The sequence below is a fragment of the Pristiophorus japonicus genome, chromosome 9, assembly GCF_044704955.1.
Source record: "Pristiophorus japonicus isolate sPriJap1 chromosome 9, sPriJap1.hap1, whole genome shotgun sequence".
Classification (NCBI taxonomy): domain Eukaryota; kingdom Metazoa; phylum Chordata; class Chondrichthyes; family Pristiophoridae; genus Pristiophorus; species Pristiophorus japonicus.
The window spans coordinates 220602318-220619325 of NC_091985.1; positions in this window are offsets into that span (position 1 = coordinate 220602318).

Below are 17008 nucleotides of genomic sequence, written 5' to 3' on the forward strand. Positions count from 1 at the left end.
CTGCAGGGTATAAAAGTGAGGGGAGACTGATGTAAGGGGGCAGTCGGGATTGGAGACACTGGAGATCAAGCTCAGGACGCATGCGGTTCCATCCAGTGGGCTGACCTCGTGGCAGTTACTGTGGACACGTGGGACTTGCATGTTTACTCTGATTGATGGATCAATACAAGATACAGTACTGGGCAGAAAATCTGCTCATCATATATTTCTTATTAAAATTGCTGACACTGGATTCTCAAACCTACTAATTAATATCACATGGCATTAGCTAGAATCTGACAACTCTTTACTGTTCCACTCTACTCCTTTTACATTTTTACCATTAAATCTACTTTTCTGACCATTGTCTTCTCCCAAAATATATCACCTCATATTTCTCTGCATTAATTTCATCTGACATCGACCGAACCCATTTACTAACTTGTGTATTCACACAGAAGTCACTTGCAGTCCTCACAGTTGGTCATGGTCCCAGATTTGGTGTCATCTGGAAAGTTTGATCGTATGCCCCAGTCCAGATCCTGTCTATATTAAGAGCAATGGTCCCAACACTGACCCTGGGGGACACCACTGTTTACATCCCTCCAGTCTGAAGGGCATCCATTAACCACTACTCTCTGTTTTCTGCCTTTTACCCAGCTTCCTGTCCATACTGCCCCACTCCCTTTAATATCGTGAGCCTTCATTTGATAAACAAGCCTCCTGTCCGGCACCTTATCAAACACGTTTTGCCAATCCATCTGCACAACATCCACTGCATTTCCTTTCTCACAACACTGTGTTATTTTCTGCAATAATCCCTGCTGTCTGTCCTGAATGAATCCATTTCACTACCAAATGTTGCAATGTTTGCTCCACAACACAGGGTTTCATCTGTTTAAAGCCACAACAGAAAGGTCCACAAAGTGGCCCCGTGGCAAACTCCAGGAGAGGGAGGAAATGAGCGTCTGTAAATGAAGGAGACCGGTGAGGGAGCGTCTGTAAATGGAGAATTGTTGACTGGTCAGGGAGTGTCTGGAAAATTGTGACTGGTGAGGGAGCATCTGTAAATGAAGGAAAAATGGAAACCAGTCAGGGAACGTCTGTAAATGGAGGAGAAATGGTGACTGGTCAGGGAGTGTCTGTAAATTAAGGAGGAATGGTGACTGGTCAGGGAGCATCTATAAATGAAGAAATGGGAACTGGTCAGGGAGCATCTGCAAATGAAGGAAGAATGGGGACTCGTTAGGGAGTGTCTAAATGAAGGAAAAATCGTGACTGGCTTCAGTTGTACACTCACTGGTTCCTCTCTCTGTCGAATCTGTCATATACAATATTTGTGGACGATTTTTACTAAATCAGATTTAAAAAATGATAAATGATACAGAAAATAACTGATTTCACATCTTATGTAGAGGGAGCTTTACGCTGTATCTAGTCCGTTCTGTACCTGCCCTGGGAGTGTTTGATAGGAGTTTGTAGAGGGACCTGACCTGGGAGGATTTCATGGGACAGATTAGAGGGAGCTTTACTCAGTATCTATCTGATGCTGGGCTTGACGTGGGAGTGTTTTATGACCACTTTAAATATGCTTTACACTGTATCTAACACATACTGTACCTGACCTGGGAGTGTTTGATGCGTAGTTTAAATATGCTTTACACTGTATGTAATCCATGTCCTGGTTGTGTTTGATGGGACAGTGTAGAGCAGTGGTGGGCAAAATACGCTCCGTGGGCCATATCCGGCCCGCCAAGACATTCTATCCATCCCGCTGGATGGGACAGAAATAGAACGCGAGCCGGAGCTCGAGCTGTACATTCGTCTATCCACTTTCACTTATCATGGGTCAGACACAGAACCAAACTGCAGCCAAGGAAAAACCATAGTAATACTTCATTCAAAATAATTCGCAAAATCGATTCTCCCCGGCCGATTAAAAGGATCCATTCCGTGAGTCTGGACCCCAATGGTGGACGTAGGTACCCAGAATGCACTGCATACTAGAATATGCCCTATCCAATTTAGAGTAGGGTCATGGCTGCTCATCTCCACAGATCTTTTACTGAAAAAAGTGGTCGGCGCTGCAACTTTCTTTTGCCGGTATCCATAGTATGACGACAGGGGAGTTCTCATCTGGCATCAATTGGGACGGCATTAGTATTCTTTGCAGAGGGACATGAGGATGACTGAGATGGGGAATTAATGCTGACACAGGCTCTAAAGAGGGTACAGTTCTGTTTCACAGCACTGATTTACAGAGCTTGGGACAGTCTTGGATCTGGCCTGGAGACGACGAAGGTTGAATAGGTTGCACTGGTTCTGTAGTTTAGTTCTACTCCAGCGGGGAGCTTGTTGAGTGTGAGGTGGAACATTGCAGCGAGGAAGATCGAGAAGAGGGTTGGTGTGATGACGCAGCCATGCTTGACCCCGGTCCGGACGTGGATTGGGTCTGTGATGGATCCGTTGGTCAGAATCATGTCATCGTGGAGCAGGTGGAGGATGGTAACAAACTTTTGACGGCAGCCAAAACGGAGGAGGACGATCCATAGTCCCTCGCGGTTGACAGTGTCAAAGGCATTTGTAAGGTCAAAGAAGGCCATGTACAAGGGTTGGTGCTGTTCCCTGCATTTCTCTTGCAGCTTTCATCGGCAGCATCAAAGCACTGACCACACTCGACCAGCTCCATTGGGCAGGCCACATTGCTCACATGCCTGACACAAGACTCCCAAAGCAAGCGTTCTACTTGGAACTCTTACATGGCAAGCAAGTCAAGGTGGGCAGAGGAAATATTTCAAGGACACCCTCAAAGCCTCCTTGATGAAATGCAACAGCCCCACCGACACCTGCGAGTCCTTGGCCAAAGATCACCTTAAGTGGAGGAAGTGCATCCAGGAGGGCGCTGAGCACCTCGAGTCTCGTCGCTGAAAGCATGCAGAAAACAAGTGCAGCAGAGGAAAGAGAGCGCAGCCAAACAGACTCCCCACCCACCCTTTCCTTCAACGACTGTCTGTCTCATCTGTGACAGAGACTGTAATTCCCATATTGGACTGTTCAGTCACCTAAGAACTCATTTTTAGAGTGGAAATAAGTCTTTCTCGATTTCGAGGGACTACCTATGATGATGACAATGATTTACAAAGACCAGAAGATACCACAACATTTTCAACTTTTATCTTTGATTCATTTCTAGGCAGTATTGAATTCATGTGTATGGAGTATAGCATCTGACTACGATCTGAATTTATGTTTATGCAATGTTCATGTTTATCAAATGTTCCCTCTAAATCTTTTTCTGTGTATGTTCCCTTTAAATTTGCTGCTCGGCCACTAGGCAGCCGCACATGTGCAGTGTCACTTCCAGCGACAGGACCTGGGGAGCGGCCTACGTGGGACCGCGCGATTGTAGCTTGACCGTGCGGCCACGTGCCTTAGGGCCAACATTGGTGGGCAGCCCTCAACAACTCAACAAAACTCATTAAGTGGCTCTCCCGCCCAAATAATTGCCCACCCCAGGTCTAGGTGATGGAAGCCTTGGCAAGTTGCGGCATCTTGTAGATGGTACACACTGCAGCCACGGCACACCGGTGCAATGTTACCGAATAGACAAAAACCGGTCTGTTAACAAATATAAACAGCAATCCCAGCTGCCCAAATCAGGTGTAACTGCCATCTATTCTGGGTTGTAATGGTTCACATTAAGGACACAAATGAGGTAATAACAAGGCATTGTTGTGTGTATGGTACCACATTGTAATAACATAAGAACATAAGAAATAGGAACCGGAGTAGGCCATACAGCCCCTTGAGCCTTGTCCGCCATTTAATAAGATCATGGCTGATCTGACCATCGACTCAGGTCCACTTCCTTGCCTGCTCACCACAACCCCTTATTCCCTTATCGGTTAAGAAACTGTCTATCTCTGTCCTAAATTTATTCGATGACCCAGCTTCCACAGCTCTCTGAGGCAGAAAATTCCACAGATTTGCAACTCTCTGAGAAAATAAATTCCTCCTCATCTTAGTTTTAAATGGGTGACCCGTTATTCTAAGATTATGCCCTATAGTTCTAGTTTCCCCTATCAATGGAAACATCCTCGCTGCATCTACGTGTCAAGCCCCCTTATAATCTTATACACCTCTCATTCTTCTGAATTCCAATGAGTAGAGGCCCAACCTACTCAACCTTTCTTCATAAATCAACACGCTCATCTCGGAATCAACCTAGTGAACCTCTGAACTGTCTCTAAAGCAAGTATATCCTTTCTTAAATATGGGAACCAAAACTTTATGCAGTATTCCAGGTGTAGCCTCACCAATACCCCGTATAACTGTAGCAAGACTTCCTTCCTTTTCTGCTCCATCCTCTTTGCAATAAAGGCCAAGATACCATTGACCTTCCTGATCACTTGCTGTACCTGCATATTAACCTTTTTTGTGTCATGCACAAGGACCCCCAGGTCCCGCTGTACTGCGGCACCTGGGGCTAGATTTACCTATCATTTTCTGTGGGTTCTCGGTGATTTTCTTGGTGGTACAGCTGTTTTTCCACCTGGCGAATGTTTCCCCCTTAGTTTTTTAATGGTATCACTCACATCTGAACATGCCTGCCAGGACCAAACCGCCGATGTGCAATGGCGAGAAAAATCACCACGACGTAAATTTGGCCTCAATGGAAGCCTGTCCAGATCGCTAAGGGAACTGTCCTGTAAAAGCTACTTAAACAGGCGGAACGTGAGTACTCTGCAAAGAAAGGTAAGTTAGAGGTTCTTTATTTTGTTTTTATTTTAAAACGGCAAATGGTGTAAAAGTGTCTTGGGAATGCTCTTTATGAATTTTTTTTAAATTGAATTAAAAAAAAAAAGTTTTTCCACCTCCCTAGGCCCAACCACAGCCTCGGATGAAATTTTAAATATTTACCATCCATTCCAGAAAGAATCGCCCATTTTACTTAGTTTCCCCTTAACCACCGAGAAAGCCGCCAATAATAATGGTGTAATGCCCATTTTCTCACCGGGTGATTAATTTTAATTAGTTTCAACATAAAAGTGGAAATTCTCACCAGCATTATTCACCAAACATTAGCGTTTTTTCAGAGCGGACAATCAGGCATTGAGGGGCTCAGAGGAAAGTATAGCACTTTGCAATTTTTCTCCATTTAAATAATAACTCGCTCTTTGATTTTTTTCTGCCAAATTTCATAACCTCACACTTTCCAACTTTTTTTGCTCCATCTGCCAAATTTTTATCCACTCACTTAGCCTCTCTATGTCCTTTTGCAGGTTGTTTGTGTCCTCCCCACACATTGCTTTTCCTCCCATCTTTGTATCACCAGCAAACTTGGCCACGTTACACTCGGTCCCTTCTTCCAAGTCATTAATATAGATTGTAAATAGTTGGGGTCCCAGAACTGATCATTGCGGCACTCCATTAGTTACTGAGAATGAACCATTTATCCCGACTCTCTGTTTTCTGTTAGTTAGCCAATCCTCTATCCATGCTAATATATTACCCCAACCCCTTTTATCTTGTGCAGTAACCTTTTATGTGGCACCTTGTCAAATGCCTTCTGGAAGTCCAAATACACCACATCCACTGGTTCCCCCTTATCCAACCGGTTCATTACAACCTCAAAGAATTCCAGAAAGTTTGCCAAACATGACTTTCCTTCCATAAATCCTTGTGGACTCTGCCTGGCTGAATTGTGTTTTTCCAAATGTCATGCTACTGCTTCTTTAATAATGGACTCCAACATTTTCCCAACCACAGCTGTTAGGCTAACTGGTCTATAGTTTCCTGTTTTGTCTGCCTCCTTTTTTAAATAGGGACATTACATTTGCAGTTTTTCAATCTGCTGGCACCTCCCCAGAATCCAGGGAGTTTTGGTAAATTGCAACCAATTTTCTGTGGTGTGGGCTGATAATATAAAGAATTGACGCTGATTTTATGAAATAATAAAACAAAAAGGATGGAGTTTACCAATCCCAGCACACGATGACCCCTCTGTACTGTGCGGGGAGTTGTGGGGCAGACACCAGTTCTTCCTTCCTGTGGACCATGGCCACAACTGATGTAACCGGGGAGACAATGTGTTCTGTTCGATTCTAAAACATGGAACAGCAGCAGGACCAGAGTGTCTGAGGATAGAGCAGGCCGTTCCTTCTCACAGTGGGAAACACAACCTGTCAGCTCAAATTTAATTCACAGCATTGGCATTTGCTTAATGGAAGGATGTTTGTATGAAAGATTATAATATTCCTTATTCCCGACTGTCAATGATATATTACTGGAGTAGATGAAATTGCAATTAGGATTAAAATGTTCCTCGATAAAGATTTCAGATCAGTGTTGCTGGCAGTTCTGCACTAATCCAGAAGGAGAATGATCCAAGCCAGGCCTGGTCCAGATTTAATTTCACAGCAGGACTTCAGACTGGTTTCAGGAACATTTCCTGCTCCCAGTCTCTGAGACACTGGCTCCTCACACTTGGACACTGTGTGTCCACAATCTTACCCAGTCTCTGAGACACTGGCTCCTCACACTTGGACACTGTGGACCCACAATCTTACCCAGTCTCTGAGACACTGGCTCCTCACACTTGGACAATGTGTACCCACAGTCTCACCCAATCTCTGAGACACTGGCTCCTCACACTTGGATCCCAATTGTTATTCGCTGTCCCTGTTTATACTCCTCTATCCTCACTGCTGGTGTTCTCTCACCACTTGACAGGTTGCTGTTTGCGAGGAGATTTGCCTCTGGAGGTTTAGCGGGATGTCTGCTCAGTCCTGACCATTTTCTGGATGGCTCATTGTCTGCAAGGTGCTGGGGAGACATCCAGACATTGGAGGCGGTGCGGGTAAGGGGCAAAGGCTGATGCTGGTGCCAAAGGATTGAGGTGTGAAGTAGACTGCGGAAACATGGGCTGCACAGACTGAAAAGGAGAAGCTGGAAGGAGCTCAGAAAAAGGTGGTTATGCGGGTGGAAAAGTGGGACTTCGAAACATCACTTTAAGTCAAATTTTGAGAGAAGGATTCTGGGACATGGGGTAACACTGAGTGAAGATAAACTTAGGACTGATCTCAGGAATTCTTCTCCACCCAGACAGTGAGCAATACTTGGAGCGGACTCCAGGTGGAGCTGGGGGTGACACTCAATGCCAAGGACAACCTCCTCCCACTGGTCCTGGGTTGTATTCTCCATCAGCTTTTTGTCCTCAGGGTGGTTCTGTGTTGTATTTCACACAGTAAGAACAAGCCGAAGAGTGTGTGAATGTGAGGCTTCAATGTGAGAGGAATCAGCTTCCTCAGACAGTGCTGTGGCCTAGAAAGTTTCACAACTGAAATGCAGATTGCCCATGTCATTGCTGCAATGATTTCACCGCCAGATTCCCCGCCCCCGCCCCCACCCAAGGCGGGATCCCAATATCGGGCAGTAACTGGACCGTGTGCTTCTGCCACATATTGGATTTGGGAAACCCAGAGAAAACTCTGCCGGGATCACGGCCGGGTCACTCTGAATGGCTAAGAACCAAGGGATGAAATCCAGCCCCCGGGTCAGATGTTTGTCTTTCCATATTCGGGAGTAAAGTAACGCCTACACAGAGCGCACAGAGTAAAACAGGTTAGCAGGATCCGAATGGAGCAACGGAACTCGTCCAATGTTCCCTCCATTCATTCTTCTCTCTCCGCACCGCCCAGGCCCTAAAGGGTTGATCCGCCCTCAGGGCCTTTCCCTGCCGCTGGGTCACTGCACTTGTGGCAGGCGATGCTCCCTGGCGCCATCTGCTGGTAAGGACTCAACCGCCGTCGGGCTCTTTCCCCACCGGTGGGTCTCTGGACCTGCCTCGGGTGGGCGTGGCTCTCTGGCGCCCTCCCCTGGCCCGCTGTATGATTGCTGGTTGAGAGCTTTTCTTTAGTCTGCTCACCACATCCTCCCAACCCGACGGCCGCCGACTCAATGCCCATTTTATTGTATTGTTTGGATTGCCGGAAAGCACACAGTGGTTTGCTCTGAGTTTTATGGATTCACTGAACATTGGACTAGGTTCTCGTGAATGAATTGGGCACGTTTCATCACGACATGTAATTGACCAATAAAACTGGAGCTGATGGTTTTTTAACTCCCAGGCGGGGTTTCAGTGTCAACTCATTCTTTCGCCCTGGCAGCTGAAGGGCATGCGCTCTTTTTATGGGACAGTCGAATATTCAGCACAACCCCGCGAGCTGGAGCTGGCACCATCCAAAGGGGAAATATTCTCCACCTCTGCATCCTTCCCATCACTCTCCAGTTTGTGGTCAGGGCTCTCATCGCTCCAGCGGTCAATCAGTTGTTTATTCTCTCCCAGCAAGGCAGATAATCTGCACTGTGGGATATTAATGCGATGCCTCACATCCCTTGCTCTTGTTTTTACCATTACCACAACCCCTTTTGGAGCCACCACATCCTGACTTGTCTCCAGCACAGACCGAGTCTGGCCTGACACGGTGAACTCTGCAGGGAGCAGTTGAGGGCCAGTTAGTTTAGAACAGTCATTGAGCTGTTTACAGATGAACATGTTGTGAATCACAGTTGGATTCCTTTCTTGTGCTGCACCAGTGGACTGTGATGATCAGCGGTTCAGTACCACTAATGGATTCAGTACAGCCCAACCCTGATCAGTGTAAATGGATCGAACCACCTAGATACACGTGGGAGACTGACCAGGAGGGTCTGATCAATAAAATAGAGGGATCACTGCAACTAAACCCACCTGATCTTTATAAATGCACCGGACCATCTAGAGACATGTGGGGATGGGATTGGCCAGGATGGACTGCTCATTACAACAACTACCACGTTCATTTATATAGCGCTGTTAACTTAGTAAATCACCCCAAGTCGCTTCACATGAGTGTAATTAGACAAAACAATATAGTGAGCCAATGAAGGAGACAGGTTACCAAAAGTGTGGTCAGAGATAGGTTCTAAGAATGGTCTTAAAGAAGGAGTGAAATGGAGAGGTTTAGGAAGGGAATACCAGAAATTGGGGCCCAGACAAGTAAAGGGACAACCGCCAATGATGAGGTGGAGGATGGACAAGAGTCCAGAGAATCAGCAATGCAGAATTCATACAATCATCTAAATCTACAGTACGAAGGAGGCCATTCGGCCCATCGTGTCCATGCTGGCTGACAAAGAGCTATCCAACCTAGTCCCACTTTCCAGCTCTTGGTCCGTAGGCCTGTAGGTTATGGCACTTCAAGTGCATTTCCAAGTATTTTTTAAATGTGGTCAGAGTTTCTGCCTCCACCACCGTTTCATGCAGTGAGTTCCAGATCCCTACCACATTCTGAGTGAAATAATTTGTCCTCAAATCCCCGCTAAACCTCCTACCAAATGCTCCCTGATTGTTGACACATCTGCTAAAGTAAATTGGTTCATCATAGCAACTCCATCTAGGCCCCTCATAATTTTATACTGCTCAATTAGGTCTCCTGTCAGCCTCCTCTGTTCCAAAGAAAACAGACCCAACTTATCCAATCTTTCCTCATCGCTAAGATTCTCCAGTCCCAGCAACATCCTCGTAAATCTCCTCTGTACCCTCTCTGGTGCAATCACATCTTCCCTGTAATGTGGTGACCAGAACTATATGCAGTACTCTAGCTGTGGCCTAAGTAATGTTTCATACTGTTCAAGCATAACCTCCCTGCTCTTGTATTCTATGCTTCAGCTAATAAAGTCAAGCATTCCGTATGCCTTGTTAACCACCTCATCCACCTGGCCTGCTACGTTCAGCGATCTGTGGACAGCTGTTGGAGGCGTGGCCTGATCATTTGGAGCCTGGAGCAGTGAGAGAAGAAGCTCCCTGCTGTTGCTTCTGCCTGGAAGGGCTTTGTGAGCCCTGTGAAACAGCCCAGGAAGAGGAGGAAGGGGCTTACTTCATTACATTCCATCCAGAGGGAGAGGAGGAGAGCAGAAAATTTAAAACAACTTCATTACTTCTACAGAGCGTTGGAGAGAGGGGGAAAAAGAACAACTATCCAGTGTGGAAGGTGGGAGACTTCATCATCCAAAGGTGGGTGTATATTGGTGCATTCTCCTAAGGACTTTGTTGTATCAGTGGGGGGAGAAAAGAAGATTTCTTCGAGGCCCGGAACATCGCGGGGTGTGTGTGTGTGTGGAAGTGTGTGTGGGGGTCTTGCTTACAGCTAGGCCCCACACACCACTGAAGCACCCCTCCCCCATTGCCTAGCCTGGGATAGCTGGAGCTACCTGGCTGAATAATTATTAATCACCTATTTAACATCGTTGTGAGTATGTGCCTGGGTGGCTCCAGCTGCCCCAGGTGAAGACATCTTCTCCCCCTACCCGAAGACCATCTACAAAGACTGTGTTTGTTTTGCCATCATCTGGGGAGTGCACCCCAAGAAAGACACACACCCATCGCTGTGAGGGGAGACCTGCCCTCGCAGCTTCCCTCTTTCCCACCCCCTCGCTCTTTCTCTCTCTCTCTGTCTCTCCCCTCTCTCTCTGAGAGCCCTTTCCTCCTAATTGTAAAAACAATTAAGACAACTGAGCAGAGGGAGCAAGGCCCCTCCCCAATTGTCAACTAGGGGAGAGGTGTGCCTCTTTTAGAGCTCCCTCTGTTCAAACACCAATGAGGCCATTTAAGACCATTAAGGCCTGTGACTTAAAGGGACCCCGTGATGGCGACCCCATCCACGCCGGTGGCAGGGCCAGCAAAGACATATGCGCAGGCAGCGTCCACATCCACGGCGCCTCCTGCGCCTCCTGCTGCCCTGCCACCATTCAGACTAATAACAAAGAATCACGGGGTCAAGAGCTACACTCACCCCACAATGAGCATTGAGGAGTGCGTGCGGGCGATGGCTGGGGTAGTCGGCCCCTCGGCCATTGTCGCAGCCTCCAAGATGTCTGGGAAGGCTGTATTCTTCCTGGGGTCGGAGCGGGCGGTGTCCCTGGCCCTTGAAAAGGGGCTCACGGTGGGCGGGACATTCCTGCTGGTGGACCTTCTTGAGGCCACCGCGCAGAGGGTCATCATTTCTAATGTCCCGCCCTTTGTTCCCGCTGGGCTCCACCTCCCTCAACTGGGGGAGGTAAGGTCAGGGATCAACCCCATACCGCTCGGCCTCAGGGAGAGCAGCCTGCGCCACATCTTCTCCTTCCACCGCCAGCTCTTTGTCCGGCTGGCACGGGAGGAGACGACAGAGGGAAGTTTTAATGTGGTGCAGGAGGGGACTGCCTACCGCATCTTTTGGACGGCGTGCGGTGGCATGCCTGCAGGGAGGTGGGGCACGTTCGCAAGAATTGCTCTGCCTCCAAGGCTGCCAAACTACCGAAGGCGGCCAAGGCTGGTGCCACCGCCACCCCTCCTCCTATTTGCGTCCACGTGCCGGGAGCTGTAGGTGTGCGGGCATTGTCGGGGCCCTTTGTTTTCACGGCCTCTGGTGGGGGGCAGGGAGAACGACCGATCGGAAAGAAGGCGCGGAGGAAGGCAAAACATTTCAAAGCTGGTCCCCTCAGTGCGCCAGACAATTTGATCACCGCGCTCAGCCCAACCCTGACACCGGCGAGCATGTGGTGCCCTGAGCCCGTGCCCGAGTCCTTGACCAATATCACAGAGGGGCTCTGGCGCGGGCAAGAAAAGAAAAAGGGGGGAGTGGAGTGGGAGGCCTCGGTAGACATGGAGGTCTCCCTTCCTCCGTGCACCCCCAGGAATAAAAGGAGGCGCTGCTCCAATGAGGCGGAGGGGGAACAACATCCCTCCACGGAGGAGTCGGTGCCCGCTGCGTGTCCCGGATCCCCCACCAGCACCCCCAAACTGCGCCGTAGGCGAGAGGAGTCTGTCCCCGGGAAGGGTGAGACAGTCGAGGCTGCCCAGCCTCTGCCTCCGGGGGATGGCGTGGAAGATCTGCCTGTCATGGGGGGCGTGCGGCCAGTGGAGGAATGCGTAGCCACCGGGTCGAGCGTCCCGGGGACTGAGGCGGGCGGGGCCGAAAAGGCCGAATCTGAGCCCGCCCAGTTATTAACCAACTTCCCCCAGGAGTCGCTCGACCCGGCAGAATCTGAAAATGCTAATAATTTTACAGAACATCCACACACTGGGCTGGGTGGTGGCGGCGGGGAGGGGGAAGAACAACAACCCTCGCCCCCTACTTTGGAGCTGGGGTACTTGGAGGACCTGGAACATTACTTTGGCCAGGTCTCTCCGTGTTCCCCGGTTCCTGGGGCAGAGGAGGAACCCCTCCCGCTGTCGCTTCCTGACCCAGCACCACTTTTAAAAGAGCCCAGTGGGGACTTCTCTGCCGACGATCCTGGGGGTGGGATCGGGGCAGAGCCAGGGTCGGATGGAGCGGCCGGGCCGTTTGCCGTACCTCGTGCGGTCGACGTGCAGGCTGCTGTTGGCGACCTCCCTGAGGGGGACGGGGACTCGGTGGGGGACGAGGGAGAAGATCTCGAGTCCATCGCCAGTGAGGTGGTGGATCTCCTCGTGCCCGCCGCTGAGTCCCCCCTCATTCCTGCAAAGGAACTCCGGGACTTTTTGGTCCCAAGCTAGGGTCGCCGCAACCGAGCCTATCTGGCCATGGAAAGATGGTCCGAGCCAGGGCTGCTCGTCGCGTCCGTCCGCGCCGCCGCTAAAACCATGGCCGCGGGCGGGCCCTTATCAAAGGCACAAGGCTTTGAGCTGCACCGGCTCAAAAGGTTCCTCGTTGGGCTGCTGAAGGAGTGGAGGTCAACAAACGACTCCACTCCCCCGCCCCCACAATAGGTTAGGTAGAGGTTGCACTATGCTTTTTCATGAAGATAACCATAGCCAGCCTCAACATCAATGGCGGCAGAGAGGCACACCATAGATTTAACCATTTTTCGCTCCTGCGGGAGGGGAAATATGCGGTGTGATTCCTGCAAGAAACCCACACCATTCCGGGAGACGAAGCCACGTGGCTCCTGGAATGGCAAGGAGAGGTCCGCATTAGCCATCTCACAACCACTTCTTGTGGGGTGGCCATCTTGTTGGCCCCGCATTTTCAGCCGGAGATCTTGGGGGTCGAGGAGCCCGTGCCAGGCCACTTGGTGCACGTCACGGTTCACCTGGGGGACGTGCCGCTCCATCTCGTGAACGTGTACGCCCCTCATCCCGGCCCGCAGCAAACGCGCTTCTTCGAAAAGGTGTCCGCTCTCCTTGGCTCCGTCGATGTCGGCGACTGCATTGTTCTTGGGGGGGATTTTAATTGCACCCTCGAGGCAACGGACCGCTCCGGTGCCCCGCAGAGCATGACGGCGATGGAGAAGTTGAGGGACCTGATCGGGTCCTTCGACTTGGTGGATGTCTGGCGAAATCTCCATCCCGACTCCAGCGCCTTTACTTGGGTGAGGCCTGGAGTAGGATGGTCCAGAGTCGACCGCCTTTACGTGTCTCGGGCATACGTTTCCTGCATTCCGGCGGCCTCCATGTGACCGGTGCCGTGTTCGGACTACCACCTGGTGTGGGCGGAGCTCACTTCGCTCCGCGCAAGGACGGTGTCCACGTACTGGCATTTTAACAACCAGCTGCTGGAGGACGTGCGGTTCCAGGACTCGTTCCGTCATTTCTGGGCTGACTGGAGAAGGAAGCAGGGGGGCTTCCCCTCCTTGAGGCTATGGTGGGACGTGGGCAAGGCTCACGTCTGCATCTTCTGTCAAGAGTATGCGAGGGGGTCGACCAAGAGGTGGGCGGCCAGGGTCAGGCGCCTAGAAAAAGAGGTGCTCGAACTGGAGTCCCATCTCGGTCAAGTCGTCGAGGACCCGGCCCTGCAGATGGTGTCCGAAGCGAAGAAGTCTGCGCTGAAGGACCTGCAGCTCGTCGGGTCCCAAGGCGCATTCGTGAGGTCACGGATCAGGTTCCTGCGGGATCTGGACCACGGCTCCCCCTTCTTCTACTTGCTGGAAAAAAGACAGAGTGTCCCTAAGCAGCTCTTGACGCTGCTGGCCAACAATGGCTCTCTCGTCCCGGATCCGGAGGGCGTCAACAACAGGGCCCGTGAATATTACGGGGCTCTGTTCTCTCCGGAGCCGTCCAGCGAGGAAGTGCGTAGAGTTTTGTGGGAGGACCTGCCGAAGGTCAGCCTGGAGGTTGCCGAAAATCTGTAAGCTCCGCTAAGCCTGGCGGAGCTGACCGGCGCCCTTGCCCGGCTCTCGAGGGGAAAAGCCCCGGGGCTGGACGGGTTGACCGTGGAGTTCCACAGGGCATTTTGGGACATCCTGGGGGGTGACTACGCGCGGGTCCTGGGGGAAAGTCTGGCGACCGGGGAGATGCCCATCTTTTGGCACAGGGCAGTCATCGTCCTGCTGCCGAAGAAGGGTGATCTCTGCCTCCTTAAGAACTGGTGCCCGGTCTCCCTCCTCAGCACGGACTACAAAATCTTCGCCAGGGCGATGTCTGCTTGCCTTGGCGCCGTGCTGGACCACATGATCCACCCCGATCAGTCCTACACGGTCCCAGGCCGGACAATCCACGATAACATCCATCTGGTCCGGGACCTCATCCATCATTCCAAGGAGGCTGGTCTGTCGGTCCCCTACCTATCTCTCGACCAAGAGAAGGCGTTCGACAGGCTGGATCACGACTATCTGTTCGGAACTCTGCGCGCTTTCGGGTTCGGGACGCATTTTGACGTCCGGATCCGACTTTTGTACGCCGCCGTGGAGTGTCTGATAAAGGTTAATGGGTCCTTGACGGCGCCCCTTCATTTTGGGAGAGGGGTGCGCCAGGGATGCCCCATATCCGGCCAGTTATATGCCATCTGCGTGGAGCCTTTCCTGCACCTCCTGCGGACGAGGTTGACGGGACTGGCTCTGCAATGGCCGGGCGTGGAGGTCGTCCTCTCGGCTTACGCCGATGATGTGCTCCTCGAAGTAGAGGATCCCGCTGACCTGCGGAGGATGCGTGAGTGCCAGGAGATTTACTCGGCTGCATCCTCCGCCAGGATCAACTGGGAGAAATGTTCCAGACTCCTGGTGGGTCAGTGGCGGATGGACTCCCTGCCGGAGGAGCTCAGGCCTTTTGCCTGGAGCACGACCCATCTCCTCTATCTGGGAGTCTACCTTAGCCCCGACGAGGAAGCCTGGCCGGCGAACTGGCAAGAGCTGGAGGCCAAGGTCGCCGCTCGCCTAGGGCGCTGGACAGGACTGCTCTGAGTGCTGTCCTACAGGGGTCGAGCGCTACTCATAAACCAGCTGGTGGCCGCCATGTTGTGGTACCGGCTGGTCACTTTGACCCCTTCCCCTGCGTTTGTCACCAAGATACAGAAGAAGCTGGTGGACTTCTTCTGGAACAACAGGAAGCACTGGGTCTCTGCCGCAGTTTTGAGTCTCCCGCTTGGGGAGGGTGGTCAGTCGTTGGTGTGCGTCAGCACCCAGCTCGCGACTTTCCGTCTTCAGACCCTGCAGAGATACCTTTGCGTCGAGCCCCCTCCTAGGTGGTGTGCTCTGGCGACGTATTTCTTCCGCCAGCAGCACGGCCTCAACTACGACACGCAGCTTCTGTTTGTGAGCTTGGGCGGCGTAAGGACAGCCTTCCAGGAGCTGCCTGTCTTTTACAAGGAACTCACCAGGGTCTGGAACAAAGTCTCCACCAAGCGCAGCTCTCCACCGGCTGGAGTGGCGGATGTCCTGCAGGAGCCACTGCTCGGGAAACCGTACATCCATGACTGAGGTTTTAGGTGGCGGTCGGACGAGAGGGCTGTGGCTGGTGAGGTGACCAGGGTCAGGGACCTGCTCGATGGTGGAGGAGCGGGCTGGATGGCGCCAGACACGCTGGGGCGGCACCTAAATTCCGCCAACGTCCGCCGCGCAGCCGATGCCATCGAGTCGCTAAAAACAACTCTAGGCCCTGACTCCATTAGGTGCATTGAGGAGGCTCAAGCACGTGGGGAGATCCCGTCCGAACTGACCACCATCCGGATGGAATTCCTCATCAGCGCCAAACCCCGGAACCTCCCTCGGGAGCCGGTGTCTCACAACTTGAGCCGCCTCGAGGAAATCCCCTCCGTGCCTTTCAGTTCTGCGCGGAGGGGTTTCCTGTACGGGCTGCTCCTGCACACTCTCAATTTTGCCATCCTCGCCTGCCATCCGGACACGCCATGGCATACCATCTTGCCATCCGGAGGAGGTGGGTGTCCCCGATGGAGGGCACTCTACGCGGGAGTCCTCCCAGTATTTATCGGGGACTTGGCCTGGAGGGTGGTGCACGGAGCAGTGCCGTGCAATAAATTTTTAAGCCGGTTCACGGGCTCCCAGGCCGCCTGCAATTTCTGCGGTTTGGAAGAGTCCGTGTTCCATGTTTTTACCGAATGCACGAGGTTGCAGCCCCTGCTTTATTATTTAAAGGGGCTGCTCCTGAAATTCTGGCTGCACTTCAGCCCCACACTCCTGATCTTTGGGCACCCTGTGCGGAGGGGAGCGGGTACGTCCGAGGGCCTCCTCGTAGGACTGCTCCTGGGCACGGCCAAGGGTGCCTTCAGCCGGTCCAGGCAGCGGGCGGTCGAGGGGGTCGTTCAGCCTGACTGCCTGCCTCTCTTCCGTGCGTACATCTGTGCCAGGGTGTCCTTGGAGATGCAGCACGCGGTGTCCACCAGTACGCTCGCGGCCTTCCGCGAGAGGTGGGCGCCGGAGGGACTGGAGTGCATCGTCACCCCCGTCAACCAAATTTTAATTTGATTTTATGTTTCAAAGTTTTTTTGTTTTAATTGCCGGTGTTTTTAATGTCCCCCTCCCCTTTTATATGGGGCACTTGGGGAAAAAAATATGATTTTAGTGCCCAAAAAATAAAAAACAAAAACAAAATAAAAACACAAAAAAAACACAGAACCCCCCCCCCAAAAACGCTGAAAAAAGTGCCTTGTAAATATGGTGCGTCCCCCGGATCGGGAGGGCTACGATTTAATGTTTTAGTTTCCTCCAAAAAGAGTTGTGTGGACAGCTGTTGGAGGCGTGGCCTGATCATTTGGAGCCTGGAGCAGTGAGAGAAGGAGCTACCTGCTGTTGC